Raw genomic sequence first — 18,548 nt, forward strand, 5'->3', positions numbered from 1 at the left:
ATAGGAATATATATATATAAAAAGTTCAGGTATACGGTTTACGAGTAGTAGAAGGAGCGATTCTTTTGAGCTTCTAACATTATAAGAAGTTCCTGTAAGTTAATAAAACACTGTAGCTCTAATGATAAGGATTTTTATGAAACAAAATTTAGGAATAATTGTAATTTTATTGTATAAAGAATTTCACAAGTACTGTAAAATAGAATGCACAACTGCGTCAAAGTACCTATTATAAGTTAGTCATTGTTAAATAATATATATCGTTAATAAACTTTAAAAAGAATTGATTTAACAATTAAGGAGAATTTGGGAAAGAACATTTCCGTTTTCAATTAAAAATGTAGTTGAGTTGTAATGAGTCGTTTTAGAGGAAATTGCAAGTGCTCGAAAAATTTGTATGGGAAATACACTTCCGAAAAGATATAACTACAATTGAATAATTATTTATAGAAGTGAAACCGGGAAAAATCTCCTATGACTTTATTAAGACGCTAAAGTCGCAGGATTGTGCACTCGATAGCTAAATAAAATGCACGACTGGGGCCGCACGTACTTGCTCTTGTTGTTCAAAGTATCTATATCTTAAATAACTATTGGAAATTAAAGATTTTCGTTAAATTTTGAAAAAAATAAAATAAAAGTAAAATAAATTCCATTTTAAATTTTTTTTTCAAAAACTTTTTTAATTTTTTTTTAACATTTTACAATTCAAAATGACAAGAAATATCTATCTGCAAATTTTGAATAAAATTGATTAAGTCTTTGATGAAATATGCGACATTAACTTAAAAATATATCACTTTGGCAGAAAACGCCAACGCCATTTTTCCGTTCCCCGAAATTTGTATGAAAAACTAAAAACTCAGTTTTGTTAGAATCACTAAGACTATAACGAACACCAAATTCCGCTTAGGCTACAGTTACTTGTACAGATGGACGCACGGACGCACCGACGCACAGACCGACGGACGTCATGACGAAACCCACGTTTTTGGACTTCTCGATTATCGTAATGTTAGTTTTGATTAAAACCTCGAAATTTTTTTTGACACGAAACCAATACTTGCCCTATAAGTGACCATATTTCTGGAAGCCAAACCAGGGATGGATAACAAATTCGTTGGATCGTTTTGATTTTTCAAAAAAAATTTTAAATTTTTTTAAATGAGTTTTCATAATTTTTCCTTTTTTTGATATTAAGATTTCCTAAACGATTTTATCGGAGTTTTTTTTGTTGAAATCATTTAAGTCTTTTACGAAATCAGAAATCAAGAAAATGGTTTTTTAATAATGTCTGTTAATAACTTCTAAAAAAATATTTTTTTAATCAAAATCGGGATAGCTGTTTTTTAACATTTTTATTTAGGTAAATGGTTTTGAAATTGTATGAACCTTAACACAAATTTTAACATGTCCTTAAAAGTTTTGAAACTTATCTGGGTTCTTTACTCTTCCATATGTTGTTCTTTATTCGAAAACATTTTTCCTGGTACCAACCTGACAAACAGAAGCTGGAACTAAATAATTGACGAACATTTAAAATAGGTTTTTAATCGTTTTTTTACTTTGGAGACTTAGAAAATTTTTCGCTTTGCTTCAGCAGCGTACTAGAAACATTTTAATTTCCAACCACTGTTTTCTTGTTTTCCGTACAAAGTATTTAAAATATTGAATACAAAAATCAAAGAATGTGCAAATACGGGACAATCACGGGACAAATTACAAAATACGGGACACTTATACGTCCCGGGTTTCTTAAATAAAAACCCGGGACAAGCTGTAGAAATACGGGACAGTCCCGGGTAAACCGGGACGGATGGTCACCGTACCTATAAGGCAAGTAAAAATCAATGAGAAGGTTACTTAGTAACCTAAACTGAAATAAGAAAATGCTATTTATATTTTGTTTAATTATTTGTATTGGTTTTATTATTGTGTATTGTTTTATTTAAAAAAAAAAAATGCACTGTGGCGTATACTTGTTATTTAATTTTTTTTTAATTAAATGAAATCCATCTCCCGCCCTTTTCTATGCCATTCCGCGAACTTTTTGATTACCCCTCTTAGGTTGGTGTTTTCATAAATTTTCATAATCTCCGAAATAAAAGTCTCGTTTTAATCCTTATCCCAGAAGCTGTGATTTTTAAAAATTTCTTTTACTGCCTTCATGCATATAAAAATTTCTTGGGAGAGACGGTGTCGATGGTCGATTTCGCCTCTCCCAGTATAACTTTGCGTTTTGCAATAAGGACTCATTTAAAACCCTTTTCTAGTGGTACATTTTTAATTCATTTTTTTTTATCAATATTCCTTTATGATTTATATTTCTTTAAATCTTTTATTTTTTAACAGTTTTTATTATTAAATCAATTTTGAAAAAAACATTTTCGAAATTATTGTAAAATGTTACCTACATAAAAAGCAATGTGAACCAAAATCTTTTAATATAATACGAAAATAAAACAATCTCATCCATATTGCTTAACTGAAGGTTAATATTCCTTTTACACATTTTCTTCCTATAGTCATTCAGCGTGGGTTCAAAACTCATAACAGTTTTGAAGAAACTCCTCTAATCTAATTATTTCTGAATCATATTTCCTAAGTCAATGACCGTTTACCTCGTTAATGTTAGTATAAGTCTATCTAAATCAAAAGTTATGCTCGTGTGTTAGTTTTTTTTTTCCTGTTCACCCCAAAGATTAAGCTTGAACCCTATACAGAATTCACCAAAACCCACAGCATCACTCCTCTTTAGGCCTTTTGTCTTTGAATAGAAAGCAGTAAAATTTCCATAATCTAATATTGTTTTCAAATCATTCCCCAAGGAGAAAACCTTCCAATTGATATGCGACGGGGACGACGACTAAGACGACGACGACGTTGAAGTCGATGTCGACGACGACGACAACGATGCCAATGATGACGATGATGTTGATGGGCGCGGAGGTGGATCCATGTGTAGAATGACAGAGGGTATATCTAAGGTAAGGATATATTCATGAATTGCAAGTCACATATGGGCTATGTCATTAGCATTTGAATTTTGGTTTCTCTGGAGCAGCTTGCCAGTTTTATGACACCCAGATATCCCCAGAAATCGACCTATAAGATGTTTTCGCTACCGGGAATCGATAATGGCAATGTTGTGTATCGCAGACTACAACATCCCAACCACCCCTCCCCATATACTACCTTCAACACTCCCTGACATGGATCATTATTCTATTACATTATTGAGTTTTGTTTTGCCGCTGCAGGCAGGGATTGGAGGTAATTTATTTGGAAATTGGTTGTTTTCCGCTGCCAATTTGGGATTTTCGAATACATAGAAATAGAACTGGCTGTGTTCCAGGTGAAACAGTGTATAGCTACGTTTTCTTTTCTTTCATTTTTTTTTTAAGGAAGGTAATATTCCATTCCAGATATAATGCGAGAAAGGAGCTTCATTGATCGTAAAAAGGTACTGTATATTAAAATTAGAATAATATACGTTGATTAAGGAATGATGCGAATGTAACATGTGATGAAGGCATTAATTTAAATTAAATTAAATTGTATGGCTTTTCTCATTCAAAATCTGGGTTTGAAGAAATTTTAGAAATCCATTATAATTGAGATTACTATTTTTAACCTTTGGATTTATATGATTTGGGAATAAAATTATGATATTGTTCACAGTTATTTTGAAACTGGTGGTAAGTAAAAACTGAATGGGGGAAAGTTTGGTAGATTAGCTTTTAAGTAATAAAAGTTTTTTAAGTAAACTTGATTTTCGTACTGGATAGATATAATATATCAAGTTGGCTACAATATTCAAAATATTTTTTTTAAAGAACCTTATGCACATTACGTCGTTTTCGATTGGTTTCACTTAGGGATTTACTGATTCTGAAATCAGGTGTATAATCAAATAAGAATTATGTGCTCTTCCATGGAAATTTCGTTCGGCGTTTGAGTATTTATGTATTATTGCTTTTGAGTGGACTCTGGCTTGAAATCGAGCAAAAAATTTCTCTTCTGAGAAGCGTTCTTCTTGTCATTTTCGTTCTAATAGAGCACTTTAGTAATATAAGAGATAAGACTTCTGGATACTTACGGACGTTTCTGGACGTCCAATCGAAAACGACATTAGTTGCTCCAAAAAAAAACTTGAAAACATTTCTGCCAAGTATATTTTGTTTTACCGAAAAAATAAATTCTTAGTTTTATTGTGAACATTGAAATTTTTTATTACATCATTTTTTCTCATAGGTATTTACTTAAAAACATAGTTGGCAATCATATTTACCCCTAAATATTCAATGTTATATGAATCTATGAATTCTAAATCTAAGATCCAACACCTGATATGAATTTATTCAAATTTCTAGCTAATATACTAGGTACATATTTTGAAAAAAAAATTTTTAAAGGCTTATTCTGGCCGCCATTTTCGTATTTTCCATACTAATATCTTCCATCCAGTGTACTTAATTTCATGACTTTTTGTCAAGAAATGGTCGTGCAAATGAATTTTGACGCCAAAAAGCACCAAAGGCAGCACTGTGCCCCACGACACACAGTGGTGTCTTTGGTGGTTTTTGGTGTCAAAAATCATTTTCACGGCCATTTCTTGACGAAAAGTCTTCTATGACTTGTTGTTATTTTTATTTATTCAAAATGGCAGCTCCAAATGAGGTTAATTAGTTTAAAGGTTAACGACACACCATTACAAAACCAAGGTCAATATTTTTGAAGTACATTAAGCCGTAATTATTTGTTTGGTGGACTGTCAATCTGAAAATTTTATCTCATCCTCATCGTTTGACTCGACAGAAAATTGCTAGTTTTCCCCACAAACTTCAACTTTGACTTTCTGTTTCTGGGCGTTGACTTATCGTTCGACAGTTAGATAGAAACTCTTATTCATATAAATCCGACCTAGTGATCGGAACTATCGAATAAAAACTATCAAACTATCGATAGTTGTAAAATATTTATTCATTCGATATAGTTTTAAATCATTCAGGCCCATTTGCTCATACTAGTCATAAATTCTAATCTTAGCTAGGTCGAACATAACTCTTATGTTTTACTTAGTTTATTCTAAGTTGCTAAAAAATATTTGTGTTCAACCTAGCAATGATTTACTTTCATGCGAGAAATCGCTGAGAACCTCAAATTAATTTGTCAAATCAATAAAAACGTCAGTTTGTTTTATTTGTTTTTTGAGAAAATTTAGCAAAAATATTGTGAAAAATGCCTTTGAATTAATTGAAAAAGGTGAAAATAGTGAAATTCTAACAGTATTGGTGTTAAATTTAATAAATGAAGTAATTTTAGCGAATGTGTATGTGTTTTGTGAACGTATGTGTGTGTCAAAATTAATATTAGAAAAAAAACAACAAAAGGGTGAACATTTCCTTAAAATTTTGTTCAGTGAATTTTTGCATTTGCATTTTGCAACTGCATTTTTTAACTGATAATACAATACTTATTTTTTGTTCATTTTGGTAACATGGCGTCAGTTTTTGAGCTGAATTCTCCCTTTTTTATCAAATAAATGTGCTTAAATAAAACATAAGCTACTTAAGTTCTACTATTTCTTCCCCCTAAGTTATGTTAAACTTAGAGGAATTTATGACACAATTTGAAGTTCGTGCAAACCAATATGTAGAACTTAAGGGTTTATGTTTCACATAAATATTTAAGTTTCGTTTCAGCAAATGGGCCTCATTTATTTAGTTACTATTTTCATTCGATAGTTTTTTATTCGATAGTTTTCTCATTCGAATAGTTTTTTTTATTCGATAGTTTATTCGATAGTTTTTATTCGATAGTTTTTATTCGAATGAATAAATGAATGAATGAATGAATGAATGAATGAATGAACTATTCAATAGTTCAAATCATTCGATAGTTCCCATCACTAATTTGATCATTTCAACTACCTCCTCCACTTCTTTGAGAATCTCTATCTCATCAGTGCCGGATTAAATATGTCATGGGCCTCTAGGCAAAATAATTCTTGGGCCCTTTTCCGATGCTTTTTCAATATCATTAACTATTTTTAAGTTTGGTTAGAAATTTGTGCAGGTAACTTACTAGAGACTAATCGGATATAATCTGGTGTCCTATTATGTCATTTTATAAATGTAAACTAAAAGTTTTGAAATAACTATAATAAATATTGTAGTGATATCTCAACAAAAAAATTTTAGCAACTTGATGGTTCACAGATAATTTTTATTAACGATAATAAGTTATTAGAAAATATATTAGATTCAAAAGGTATAAGTAGGTATACCTATCCCGACTTTTCACGAGTCGATTTTAACCACATGATATGTCTCACGGCTTAAGTCGACTAGGACTCTAGTATGGGGATTGTCACTTTAGTCGCGTGCGGCTTACGTTCACACGACTCGACTGACGCCAAAAAGCTTCGCCGCACGGCGAAAATCGACTCGTTATAAGTCGGCATTACGGTTTCATTATAAAACTGGAAAGAGAAATCATGAGAAAAAGTTTCAATTTTGATTTTATTATTATTATAGACAAGGCAAATTACTCAAAACAGAGATCCGCAAAACAGTTCCAAAGCCGGAACGAACATGGAACGATGGAACGGTTCTTTTTTCGGTCGGAACAAGTTACTGGAACTAGTTCCGCGGAACTATCTAGAATTTTAGTTTTTTTCAGGAAAATGCATCAAAAAAAGAAATAGTATGATATTGAATATTTTTTCCTGATGGCCGTTTAAAGCGACCAGAAAAACTTATGTCAGTTGAAACAAACTTAATCTACCTTTTAAAGCGGCCAGAAAAACGTATGTCGGTTGACACAAACTTAATCTACCTACTAGTTCCTGGAACTAGTTCCGCGGAACTATCTAGAATTTAAGTTTTTTTTTCAATAAAATGCATCAAGATAAGAAATAGTATGAATTTGAATATTTTTTCCTGATCCTGGAACTGGAACTATTAATGTAGTTCCATGTCCGTGAGCATGATTCTTAAGAAAGTAGTTGTGGTTTTGGTTTGTGAATTTTTGGCGCTCAACTCGTTCGCATCCATGTGTGTTGGCTTTGGATGAGAATTCTATGACATGCGTGTGTGTATTGTGTATTTCAAACAGAGACAGAGATATATTCGCATTCGTTTTGTTTCTTGTTCCTCTTCTTCTTTCTTTCTATTGTGTGTGGCTGTGTCTGAACGACGGAACTGTTTAAATTAATTTTGGGGAAATAGTGGAACTAGTTCCGAGTGAGGAACTAGTTCCAGGAACTATTTGGCTGCGGAACTATCCATCTATAGTCTGAAACGCGTCCGAAACGCGTTTGAAACGCGTCTAAACGCGTCCAAAACGCATCTGAAACGCGCCCAAAACGCGCCTAAAACTCGCCCAAAACGCGTCTAAAACGCACCTGGAACGCGTCCGAAACAAGTCCGAAACGCGTCTGAAACGCGTCCAAAACGCGTTTGAAACGCGTCCAAAACGCATCTGAAACGCTTCCAAAACGCATCTGAAACGCGCCTAAAACGCATCTGAAACGCGTCCAAAACGCGTCTGAAACGCGTCCGAAACGCGTCCAAAACGCGTCCAAAACGCATCTGAAACGCGTCCAAAACGCGTCTGAAACGCGTCGAAAACGCGTCCAAAACGCATCCAAAACGCGTCCAAAACGCGTCTGAAACGCATCTGAAACGCGTCCAAAACGCGTCTGAAACGCGTCCAAAACGCGTCCAAAACGCATCCAAAACGCATCCAAAACGCGTCCAAAACGCGTCTGAAACGCGTCCGAAACGCGTCCAAAACGCGTCAAAAACGCATCTGAAACGCGTCCAAAACGCGTCTGAAACGCGTCCAAAACGCGTCCAAAACGCGTCCAAAACGCATCTGAAACGCTCCCAAAGCAAGCCTAAAACGCGCCCAAAATGCGTCTGAAACGCGTCCAAAACGCGTCCGAAACGCGTCTGAAACGCGTCTGAAACGCGTCCAAAACGCGTCCAAAACGCATCTGAAACGCGCCCAAAACGCGTCCAAAACGCACCTGAAACGCGTCCAAAACGCGTCTGAAACGCGTCTGAAACGCGTCCAAAACGCGTCCAAAACGCATCTGAAACGCGCCCAAAACGCGCCGAAACGCGTTCGAAACGCGTCTGAAACGCGTCCAAAACGCGTCCGAAACGCGTCCAAAACGCGTCTGAAACGCGCCCAAAACGCGCCTAAAACGCGCCCAAAACGCGTCTAAAACGCGTCCGAAACGCGTCTGAAACGCGTCCGAAACGCGTCCAAAACGCGTCTGAAACGCGACTGAAACGCGTCCAAAACGCGTCCAAAACGCATCTGAAACGCGCCCAAAACGCGCCTAAAACGCGTCCAAAACGCATCTGAAACGCGCCCAAAACGCGCCTAAAACTCGCCCAAAACGCGTCTAAAACGCGTCTGAAACGCGTCCGAAACGCGTCCGAAACGCGTCCAAAACGCATCCAAAACGCATCCAAAACGCGTCCAAAACGCGTCTGAAACGCGTCCGAAACGCGTCCAAAACGCGTACAAAACGCATCCAAAACGCATCCAAAACGCGTCCAAAACGCGTCTGAAACGCGTCCGAAACGCGTCCAAAACGCGTCCAAAACGCATCTGAAACGCGTCCAAAACGCGTCTGAAACGCGTCCAAAACGCGTCCAAAACGCGCCTAAAACGCGCCCAAAATGCGCCTAAAACGCATCTGAAACGCGTCCAAAACGCGTCTGAAACGCGTCCGAAACGCGTCCGAAACGCGTCCAAAACGCATCCAAAACGCATCTAAAACGCGCCTAAAACGCGTCCGAAACGCATCTGAAACGCGTCCGAAACGCGTCCAAAACGCGTCCGAAACGCGTCCAAAACGCATCCAAAACGCATCTAAAACGTGCCCAAAACGCGTCTGAAACGCGTCCGAAACGCGTCTAAAACGCGTCCAAAACACGTCCGAAATGCGTCAAAAACGCGTCCGAAACGCTATTTGTTATTTGTGTAATTTGTTATTTAAAGTAATACAAAAACAACCACCAATTGATTTGGAAAATAAAGGTATGCTGATTATAAAATTGATGAATTATAAAGTTGTTGATTTTTCTGTCTTTTAGTGGCGGTCAATTCCAGACATCATTGACTGAGTTTACAGCAGCTTCAGCCTTGAGCATTTAGAAAAAAAAAATCATAACAAGATACAAAAACTACCACCAAAGTGCAGACTGCAGACGCAGAGTATTTTTTTCTTTTTCCTTTTCTCAACTGGCCAGGCCACAGGCGCGTGCCCAAGGATCTTTTTTTATGTATTTTGTTTTCAAAAAAAAAAAAACTATTTTGTGTTTTTCCAATAAAATATTAAATAATAGTTTAAAAGAATTGTTTGTTTGTTTTGAAGATTTTTTTATTTTCAGATGAAATTAAAATATGGATTTTAGCAGTACGGATATAAATCCATGAAAGTGCTCCAAATAAGTACTTTAAAAGTACAAGTTTCAGTGCTTTTTCTGTAGGTTAAAAAAGTACTGGAAAATGTACATCAGAACCACTTCCAGAAGTGCTTCGCTGATGCACTTTTGAAGTACATTTGTCTGTACTATTAATGGAGGGGAAATTTATTTCATCTTGCATGCAAAAAAGAGATAGCTGCTTCACGTATTCTTATATACAGAAAGTATATAACTGAGTTTTTTCCCGAGCTCCTATCTTTTTTCAGTGAAAAAGAAGTACTTCTTTTACGTACATTTTACCGGTTTTTTCTGTAGTTCTGCGTTTGCTGGGAAAACACATCTGAAACGCGTCCGAAACGCGTCCAAAACGCATCCAAAACGCGTCCTAAAAGCGTTTGAAACGCGTTCAAAACGCGTGTGGGTGGTTTAGTTTTTTCTTTAATTGATAACACTGGTCAACAAGGTTTTTGCCACAAGAACCAAAATATACTTTCCTAGTAGTGTTGGATGTGTTGAACTCGAATCTGAAGTCAAAATTTTTTTATTGGCATCCGTTTTTGAAATATTACCGTTAGAAAAACCCAAAAACGTCATTTTGGTTGTTTTCGAAGTTATGTTTTTATTTGGGGTAGTTCATTATGAATAAATTTGTAACGGTGCCTATATTAACTTCTAACTTCTCTGCATGCACAATCTCAGATTTTTCTGACATATTATCTGATTGCAACATGAAGAGCTTTAATGGCACCATCTCGTTACTAAACTCTGGTTCGATGTCGTTGGAATAATATTCGAATAGACCAGTATTTGTCTTGGTATTTAAACGTGATATATTTTGAGCTGACTGTTCTGGGTTGATTTTCCATTTTTCCCTAATCAAAAATACCGAAAAAAAAAACAGGAAAAAATCCCTCAATCTGGCATCGCTGGGTTGGGCCCTTCAGGATGGGATGGGAGTCATAATTCATTATAAACACATGTATATTAAGGGTACCCAAAACCCCTTTAGTGCGCGCTTATTATAAAAAAAAAAAAAAAAAAATAGAAGATCAGTGGTAGAAGTAGAAGATCATGTGGTAATTATAGTACTAGATCAACTCATGAGTAAACTACCACCTCCAATGAAACGGGGCTAATGTTTAATGATTTGCAAACGTTTTTTTATTCTTCTTTTTTCTTATTTTTACTAATACAAATGTAATGCTGTTTTTTATTGAAGGTACAACTCCAAGAAATTTTGTTTGTTCGTAGTCGGGGCGAGGGGCCCCTAGCTGAAGTGGGGCCCCTAGGCAGCTGCCTAGTTTGCCTTGAGGCTAATCCGGCACTGTATCTCATTAACTAAAGGACATTTAAAATTGCTTTATGTCTCCTGAATTCGTTTCTCTCAATTTTTTTTTAATATAAAAACAAAAATCTAATTTTTAAAAACCTTAAAACATTAAACTTATATAGAGAAGTTAACTTGACCCAACGCAAGCTTAAAACAAAACCACCATTTCAATTGACAATTGGACGGACATTTTTTCTTCGTTCCTCAAAAGAAATTTAAATATGTAGCTGCTGCATAGCTCAGAATTTTTGGCACCGAAATAGACTTCATTCAAAACTCTCTACTAGATCAATGAAAAATAAAATTTTAAATGAAGACATCTGATTCTTTATTTAGATACATTAAGACTGACGTATCATTTCCTCAACTTCTCTGTAAATGCACATTCATTATTCTTAATAAATATTCTAAATCTGTAAGCCTGCGGATCATAATTTGCACACATAGCAATAGCATAATATCCAGTTGATGCTTCGCTATGCAAAGATCAGTGATGTGATCGAAGTTGAAAAACGTCTCAGTTTCTGAATGGACCACGCCAGCTGGATGCGTCAACACCTGCCATTATTTGTTGCTTCCGTCCATGGAGTTTCATAATTGGCCCTGACACCCGACGCACGCATTATGTATATTGCTGTGATCCCAGAGTGGATATTTTTAAAACAGATCGTGTTTTGGATTTGATATTTTGGCCTCTGAAAGTCTATTTCAATTTTAATTTTATGAATGTCGCTGGATGCCAAGGGTGAAAAAGGGTGATGGGAGTAATTCTTAATTGGGGCTAATTGCACGTGAAGGATGGAATTTATACAAAATTATACAAAAAGGGTTGTGACTGATGCTGTCCACTGTAAGAATTAATTTGTTTTTATATGTTGTTGATTTTATAAATTGAAATTTATTTCGAAATAATGAAATTACGTTGTGTAAGGTAATTTCATTTGGAATTGCGTTTCTCAAGTCTTGGATCTTTCACAGGGTATTTTGGTGCTAGTTTAAAATCCTTAAATTTCAAAGTTCTACATGTGCGACAAGTGTAACAAGTGCCATTTTTTAATGCGGTAGCGGTACGGGTAATTGTATGCAAAAATTTCCACAGCTGAATTTTGATGTTCCGGTTTGGAATTTTTTTCATACAACTACCCGTACCGCTACCGCAGGTACCTGTCGATGTGGCCAAGCCTTTATGCTTCGAAAACTGATGTTACAGAAATATTTTTGTTTTTTGTTTTTTAATAAAATAAGAAACAAAATAGAAAAAAGTGACAGTTCGTACTAAAAACTTTCTCGGAAAAAAAGTAACACTCAAATTATTTAAATGTTATTTACTTTTTATAATGGTGTAATAACACTGGTCAACAAGATTTTTGCCACAAGAACCAAAATATACTTTTCTAGTAGTTTTTGGGGTGCTGAATCCGAATCTGAAGACAGAAAAGTTTGATTGGCCTTCGTTTTTGAAATATTACCGTTGGAAAATGTCAAAAAACGTAATTTTGGCTGTTTTCGAGGTTATGTTTTTATGTGGAGTAATTCAGTGTAATTTGAGACGACGTTTTCTTTAGAAAATCGTTAGACAATTCACACTACTGCGATTTTTTATTTTATTCATTCAAAAAAAAAAATTTAAAAAACATTAATATTTTTCGGGATACGAACCCAACTTATCAGATTGGGTGGCAATCAACTTGTCATCTAGGTTAACACGACTATTTAATTTTAGAAAGCTTTTATCCATATAAACTGCTTAGGATATTATAATAACACGGTGTAACACTCAAAATATACGCGGGCGGAGACCTATCAGGTTTTGTAGAGCTAGTCGCACTGAATACGAAACGATATTTGAAAATCCCCTAACACCCCCAAAATCTGAAGTTACGGGCAAAAAACGGTTTTTTGGACCTTCACCCATTGAAAAAATTCTAGCTTCGACAATTTTGTACCCATTTTCGATTTTTTTACAGTTTCTGATAGAAGATAAATATACCTTTTCAACAATGTATAAAACATGTAGCTCGGTTAAACCACTTAGAATTTATAAGCTGTCGAAGTTCAAAAATTCCATTTTTTTCGTCATTTGCCCAACTTCGGCATCAATTTAAAGTATATGTTTTCAAAACAACATGCTATTTAAAAAATATATTCATAAACAATATCTATTTCCCAATCAATCGAGGTATTTTTTATGAAAATCACTCCAAAATTGGCTGCCAATTCTCAGATAATTTTGGAGTGATTTTCATAAAAAATACCTCGATTGATTGGAAAATAGATACCTATTATTTATGAATATATTTTTTAAATAGCATGTTGTTTTGAAAACATATAATTTAAATTGATGCCGAAGTTGGGCAAATGACGAAAAAAATGGAATTTTTGAACTTTGACAGCTTATAAATTCTAAGTGGTTTAACCGAGCTACATGTTTTATTTTTTCAATGGGTGAAGGTCCAAAAAACCGTTTTTTGCCCGTAACTTCAGATTTTGGGGGTGTTAGGGGATTTTCAAATACCGTTTCGTAATCAGTGCGATTAGCTCTACAAAACCTGATAGGTCTCCGCCCGCGTATATTTTGAAACCTCATTTTTGTAACACCGTGTAATTTATTTATTATATTTAATTTTTAAAAAATTGTCATCTCATGATTCTATTTTTTTTTTAATTTTCCAAAATTTAACGCAACGAAAATCGCAATATTGAGTACCTATTGTTTCATAGCTTAGAAATTTTTAAAATCGTCAACGAGACGAATTTTCGTCTCTTCGTATCGCAATATTTTGAAACAAGCACAACTCTCACAATTTAATTGTTTTGCGGGTTAAAAAAGTTCCAAGAAGTATTTAAAGTCTTTAATTTTCAAAACGTCTTCAAATTTTACTGAACAAACTTTCTCGGGTAAAATGGCATACTTTCCAAACATACGTTACTAAAAAAAAAAATATAGTCAACGAGCTTATAAAAATTGGTGCTAAATCTGCCCCAGATTTTTCGGTTAGTCATTCAAAATCATGTTCTTGTGGGTAGCTCGTCTTTGTAGTATAGTTTTTGGAATTCAGAAATTTTTCGATCATTTGTCCAACCTATTTATTTTTTTTATGGTCTCACTGTAGATCGTTTATTTTATTTACCAACCATTTTCACTATAAAGAACATAAAAATGTGAAAGTTAAAAATGGCACACTATGCAATTTCAGCCGAGTGCTACCCGTTAAGTTAAGTTTTGTTTTTATTTGTGTTTAAATAGAAATTTCTGGTTGTTTACTGGTCCAAAATTCGGATTAAAATCATTGGATTTAAAATACATGAGAATCAAAAAATGAATTATTGTATCACTTTGAATTTGAATGAAAAAAAATCGAATTTGTTTTTTATGACAAAGGGAAATAAAGCCAAATCGATATAAAAACATATTTTGAGGTTCGGTTTTAACATTTCGCCCAGTTCATAGCAAACTCTTAACCGAAGATCTGAAATCGACACTAGTAATAACATCTCTCTTTGTAAGCCAGATATCTTCCGACTTCCAAAGTGTTGAATTATCTTGGTTTACTGTTTTAACGTTAGAATTAGTGTGACGAAACTGTACAATCTTGAGAAACTGATACCTAAATAAAAAAAAACAACATTATCTGAACCGACTTTTTAATGAGCAAATTTTGTTCGGTTTTTGGTTAATTCTGATGCAACATTTATGTATCTCAGTATTGAATTATAGAATTTTATGTGTCTTTCTTCTTCAGTTACGAAGTTAAAAAGGGGATTCAAAGCTATACAAATTAATATTCAGCGAATAAATTTTTTTTTAAACTTTTATTTTTTGAGCAAAATCATTGTAAACTATAGAGTAATCAAGCATTCATTTATTTTTTTTTTTGTATCAATATTTTCCTTATTCACACCTAATAAGTGTTTTTGTAAGTTGATTTCATTTATATGCAACTATCAAATTTGTACATATTCACATCTACCTTCATAATATTATTTTGCAATGAAAAGAAGAAAATATTTCAAATAAAACATTATTGAGTTATAAAATTTTAACGATGGTTTCAAAAGATGAATAAAACGAATAGAGCACAAATCAGACAAAAGCAGAAATCCTCATATATGTACATATGAATATCAGTCAGGACTCAGAACTGCAGAACAAGGGAAGCTAATTGCACGTTAATATGATATTCAAGCGGACATCGTGTGCTCCTGACATATTGTCTGCCATATTGCAACAGCCCAAGCGTCAGAGAGATAAAGAGAGTAAAATAGGATCTCCCATATATATAGTTCCGAATGCAATCTCAGTTCTCAACTATTATAACCAGCATAGAAATACAGTCGGTCCATCCTTCTGTCATGTCTTTCTTCCATTTGAGGGCTTGACTGCACAGCCTGGGTATATGCTGGAGTGGCGGAGCAAGCAAATATAATATGTAGCTCTGACTTCGACTTACATGTAAACGTAAATCAAAGTGGCAATGTTGTCTGCCAACTGAGTTCAGTTCAGGAGCAAGTGCATCGTTCTTTTATGATGATATGTGATTCGTATTCGTGGAGCATTTGGATTAGTTTAACAATATGACTGCAAATAACAGCAAGTGGGTATATATGGTACAACTATGACTGTGTATATATGGATTTTGATACACGTTCATGGCAGATGTTGTCTGCTTTTTTGACAGGTGTTAGGAGATTACAATTACAACATGGCAAAGATTTGAGAATACTCAACAAGCTATAGTATTTTGATTCTAGCCTACACTGAAAAAATTATTATTCTTAAAAACTATGAATCTCGTTCATAAACCAAAATTCATACATTTTTAAGAAAAATTCATTAAATTTAAGCACAAATTCTTAAAAAAAAAGTTTAGTTTTAAGAAAGATTCATAAAATTTAAGAATCAGTTTTCTTAAAAATTTTCCTATGGAAAATATTTTTATGAATTTTTTTTAAGAACAAATACGAAGGTTTATGAATAAATTCATAAACTTCAAGCTTCAATTGGAAAGAATTTTTTGCTGAATCTTAGAATCTGGACATACTTTTATGAATGAAATTTACTATTATTTTCCATTCAGTTGTATTTTGAGTTAAAATAATTTTTAAAATTGACTTTTTTCCCTTCTAAAATTGAAAAAATTTATTTTCACAATTACATTTGTAAGAAGTTAATAAATTTTGTGTTTTTAAGTATTTTTTCTTAAAATGAATGTATTTTTTCTTAAACTGAATGTATTTTTTCATTAATCGATAAACAACGAATATTTTACCGTTATCCTGTATTTGGAATTAAGAACTTATTCTTAAAATTTAAGAATCTGTTCATACTTTTTATGATCGAAATTCATATTTTTCCTAAATTTAAGAATTAATTCATTAAATATTATGAAAGTATACATATAATTTATGAAAAAATTCTTACGTTGTGAGTTTTTAAGTATATTTTCTTAAAGTCTATGTATTTTTTCATCAATCTACAAAATAATAACTGTTGTTCTGGATCTATGCCTTAGAAAGATTTCTTTGAGGATTTAATTTAAAATCTGATATTCAAAGTCGACGGTCGTTGCCGAAACAAGCTATAAAAGTTTGTGAATAAAAGACAATATTTATTATAGTGTTAACCATTTTAACCACGTAGACAATTTTGAAGATTATAAGTATATTTCAACAGTGTAAAATATTGTTGGTTGCTGTTGCCTCTTTTCCATATACTCAGATAAGTATAAAAACATATAATGTTAAAAATTGCTTTCTTTTATTTATTAAATGTATTTTATTTCTTTTTGTTATTTATAGGTGAAAATCGTAATTTGATTTGTTTCTGAAATATGGTGGCACGTAGGTACTTCAACTTTGGCAAAAGTGGAAAAAACAACACAAAATAAAAACCATATTAAAGGCAGGCGATTCTCAACAAATCCTGTACACTTGAAATTGTCATTGCAAACTAAAGCAAAACATTGAATTTAGTAAGTGTTTCATTTTATTTTATTTCTCTAAATATTTAAATTTTGTTTTAAGTTAATACTATCAACATTTCTCATAGGTACCTAAATTCTTTATATTTTTATCTTTCCCCAACTTATTCAATTTTGTATTGTTTTTTTTTCAGCTCCAGAGTCTAATGCTGCCGATTACAATAAGGTAAGAATAAGATAATTTAACCTTCTAGCTATTTCGATTTTTTAAACCAAATACTACATATTCATTTTACTAATACAAACTTTTTTCTATCTTTCCAGATGATGCATCCATTAAAAAAGTAAAATTAAGTTAAAAATTAAATTTATAGTGAAATGTATAGTGATAGTGATCAATAAAACATTTTTATAACGTTTAAACTTAATAATTTATTTTATTTTTACAGTTTCATTTCTTTGTTTTAGATTTTGGGTTGTTTTCTTTTGCTGTTTGTTTGATTGGAATACAATTTTTTTCAGGAACAAATTAAATACTTGGAATGGTAATGTATATTATATGCATCTATATAAATAAATGCATACATTTTAATGAAAAGTGTATTATATTTTATGAAAACAATCATAAAACTTTAAGAAAAATTCATAGTTTTTATGATTTTTTTCATAAAATTTAAGCAATATTTCATTCAAATTTTTACGGGGTTTATGAAAAAATCATAAAATTTAAGAAATAATCTTAAAATGTAAGAACCTTTTCTTAAACTTTGTTCTTAAATTATAAGAAATAATTCTTAAAGTGTATGAATTTTTCTTAAAATCTAAGAAACTTTTCTTAAACATTTTCAAAAATTTTCGAATTCGTGTATGAACAGAATTCATAAAATTTAAGAACTTATTCTTAATTTTTAAGAAATATTCATTCCCTTATGAATTTGTTCTTAAAAAGATTCTTAAATTTAATGAATTTTTACATTGGCTCATTTGCCATGAATTTTTACATTAATTTAATGTACAAATTCATTAATTTTATGTACCTTTTTGGTTCAGTGTAGGTGATAGAGACAATAACATGAGAATATGTTGGAACGCTTAGTGACATTTATTTTGGCTTTGTAATAAGAGAATAGTATTCAAAATAAGAGGGTATAGATAAATAATTATTAGTTTGCCTGCATTTCTGTCCTGAATGTAGGTATTGGCATAAAGGGTTTAGTTGTACAGTCAACAGTCCTTGAAAACTTGAAATTTTTCTTCTAGATTTTAGGGCTAAGAATAAGTACAAATTCAATACCAAATGTATTGTCCCGTGACCTAATGGTTAGTGCAAAGGACTATGAATCCAGAGGTCTGAATTCATATCCTAGCCTCCACTTTATAAAAACATTTGTTTTCAAGAGTCTTGCCTCTTGAGAGGAATTGACAAAACCTCCAAGAGTATCATTGTCATGAAATGTAGGAGTAGGTACGTCTTTGCTTAGCCGTTCGGACCCGGCGGCAAATTGTAGGTCCTTTCCATTCTTGCAAATTAATTATACGCACGTTGGTGGTAGCTAGGTTGCTTGTTTAATCCCAACTCGGATGTGGAAGTTATTCAATTTAATTCGGCACAAAGCAACATAAGCACCACTAAAAGAAGTCTCATCAATATACGCAACTTTTGAAACCTGGTAAGAGGTCTCAAGGCGATATACGTATTATTTTATTTCGAGATAACATTTGGGCCTCAACCCCAATGTATAAATACCCTATTTTTGTTCTTTAGAGACATGGTAGAGCCCAAAAAGTTATATTCAAATCAAAATGTGGGATATTTAGAAGATTCAAGATGCTTCTTTCGATAAAATA

The 18,548-nt window shown here is 33.1% G+C and overlaps 1 long non-coding RNA gene across 1 annotated transcript; it reads left to right on the forward strand.

Annotated features, from left to right (window-relative positions):
- Window positions 1-16,654: 16,654 nt before the first annotated feature.
- Window positions 16,655-17,131, forward strand: LOC129911980 (uncharacterized). The gene is made up of 3 exons (XR_008771724.1): window positions 16,655-16,751; window positions 16,895-16,926; window positions 17,025-17,131. It is a non-coding gene; the product is annotated as an uncharacterized LOC129911980 (long non-coding RNA).
- Window positions 17,132-18,548: the final 1,417 nt, after the last annotated feature.

Source organism: Episyrphus balteatus, chromosome 2 (assembly GCF_945859705.1).
Source record: "Episyrphus balteatus chromosome 2, idEpiBalt1.1, whole genome shotgun sequence".
In the NCBI taxonomy this organism is placed as follows: Eukaryota; Metazoa; Arthropoda; class Insecta; order Diptera; family Syrphidae; genus Episyrphus; species Episyrphus balteatus.